This window comes from Cucurbita maxima, unplaced genomic scaffold (genome assembly GCF_002738345.1).
Source record: "Cucurbita maxima cultivar Rimu unplaced genomic scaffold, Cmax_1.0 Cma_Scf00179, whole genome shotgun sequence".
Lineage (NCBI taxonomy): Eukaryota > Viridiplantae > Streptophyta > Magnoliopsida > Cucurbitales > Cucurbitaceae > Cucurbita > Cucurbita maxima.
Window position 1 is genome coordinate 59,763 of NW_019272195.1, and position 2,806 is coordinate 62,568.

The following is a 2,806-nucleotide window of genomic DNA, read 5'->3' on the forward strand; positions in this document are numbered from 1 at the left end:
AATTTCGAATTCAAAAGAAAATTAAAAATCGTAGCTGCGGGGGATCAAACTCGCGGTAGTACTCACCACTCTACAACGACGACTTTTGAAAAATATAATATTTGTTAACAAACTAGATTTTCGAATTTTGAATCCCGAGCAATTACAACGCTCTAGATTATTCACCACTATATTACAACGACTTATAAAAAATTTTGAGTCACGATCGTGACAGGGATGAATATTCACCACTATATTACAACGACTTATAAAAAATAAATTATTTGTTAACGCTCTAGATTTTACCAATCGTCTTTAGAAAAAGTGATCCATTGTCAACGCTCTAGATTTTATCAATCGAAGTTTCGGAACAAGTAATCCAATTTCAAATCTGATGAAAATTGTCAAAAGAAAATTAAACTTATTATTGTCTGGGTTCAAACTCAAGTCTCTCGAGTGACAAGTGGGAATACTCACTACTGTATCACATCGACCTCTGAAAAATATATTATTTGTTAACAAACGAGGAAAAAAGGAATCCAATCCCGAATTTCGTTGTTGGGGAACAAACCCAAATCAACCGGTTCACCACTACCGAATTTCGAATTCAAAAGAAAATTAAAAATCGTCGCTGCGCGGGATCAAACCCGGGGGAGTACTCACCACTCTACAACGACGACTTCGAAAAACATAATATTTGTTAACAAACCAGATTTTATCCATCGCCGTTACATAATTAATTCAATTTTGAATCCGACTAAAATTGTAAAAAGAAGATTAAAATTGTTATTATTCGGGATTAAACTCAGGTCACCTGAGTGACAAGCAAGAATGCTTGCCCTTGTATTACAAAGACCTCTTCGGGATTAAACTCAGGTCACCTGAGTGACAAGCAAGAATGCTTGCCCTTGTATTACAAAGACCTCTTGAAACATATTATTTGTTAACACCCCAGCCAAGATTTCATAAACCATTTTTTAGCCGACTTTTTTTCAAACTACCATTGTTGGGGATCGAACCCAAACTACCGGCATGACAGGTTACACCCAAGATTATGATTTTCTAAACCATTTTTTAGCCCACTTTCTTTTCAAATAAACATTTTTGGGGATAGAACCCAAACTAGTGGGATGACAAGTTCACCGTTATCCAATTTAAAGTCCCGTTAAAACTACGGAAAGAAAACAACTAAAATCTCCATTGCTGGGAATCAAACCAGAGTCACGATCGTGACAGGGATGAATATTCACCACTATATTACAACGACTCATAAAGAATAAATTATTTGTTTACGCTCCAAATTTTACCAATCGTCTTTAGAAAAAGTGATCCATTGTAAACGCTCTAGATTTTATCAATCGAAGACTCGGAACAAGTAATCCAATTTCAAATCTGGTGAAAATTGTCAAAAGAAAATTAAACTTATTATTGTCTGGGTTCAAACTCAAGTCTCTCGAGTGACAAGCGAGAATACTCACTACTGTATTACATCGACCTCTGAAAAATATATTATTTGTTGACAAACGAGGGAAAAAGGAATCCAATCCCAAATTTCGTTGTTGGGGAACAAACCCAAATCAACCGGTTCACCACTACCGAATTTCGAATTCAAAAGAAAATTAAAAATCGTAACTGCAGAGGATCAAACTCGCGGGAATAACCACCACTCTACAACGACGACTTTCGAAAAATATAATATTTGTTAACACACCAGATTTTATTAATCGCCGTTACAAGAAGTAATCCATATTTGAATACGACTTAAATTGTCAAAACAAGATTAACATTGTTATTATTCGGGATCAAACTCAGGTCACTCAAGTGACAAGCAAGAATGCTCGCCCTTGTATTACCATGACCTCTGGAAACATATTATTTGTTAACACCCCACCCAAGATTTCATAAACCAGTTTTAAGCCGACTTTGTTTTCAAACTACCATTGTTGGGGATCGAACCCAAACTACCGGCATGACAGGTTACACCCAAGATTATGATTTTCTAAACCAGTTTTTAGCCGACTGTCTTTTCAAGCTACCATTTTTGGGGATAGAACCCAAACTAGCGGGATTACAAGTTCACCATTATCCAATTTAAAGTTCGGTTAAAACTACGGAAAGAAAACAACTAAATTCGCCGTTGCTGGAAATCAAACCCGAGTCACGTTCGTGACAGGGAGGAATACTCACCACTATATTTCAACGACTTATAAAAAATAAATTATTTGTTAACGCTCCAGATTTTACCAATCGTCTTTAGAAAAAGTGATCCATTGTCAACGCTCTAGATTTTATCAATCCAAGATTCGGAACAAGTAATCAAATTTCAAATGCGGTGAAAATTTTTGTAAGAAAATTAAGCGTATTATTAACGGGGTTCAAACTCAGGTCTCTCGAGTGACAAGCGGGAATACTCACTACTGTATTACATCGAGCTCTGAAAAATATATTATTTGTTAATACACGAGAGAAAAAGGAAACAAATCCCGAATTTCGTTGTTGGGAAATCAACCCAAATCATCCTGTTCACCACTACCGAATTTCGAATTCAAAAGAAAATAAAAAATCGTCGCTGCGCGAGATCAAACCCGTGGGAGTACTCACCATTCTACAACGACGACTTTCGAAAAATATAATATTTGTTAACAAACCAGATTTTATCCATCGCCGTTACAACAAGTAATTCAATTTTGAATCCGACTAAAATTGTAAAAACAAGATTAAACTTGTTATTGTTCGGGATCAAACTTGGGTCACTGAGTGACAAGCAGGAATGCTCGCCCTTGTATTACAACGTCCTCTGGAACATAATAACTCGAATGACAAGCGG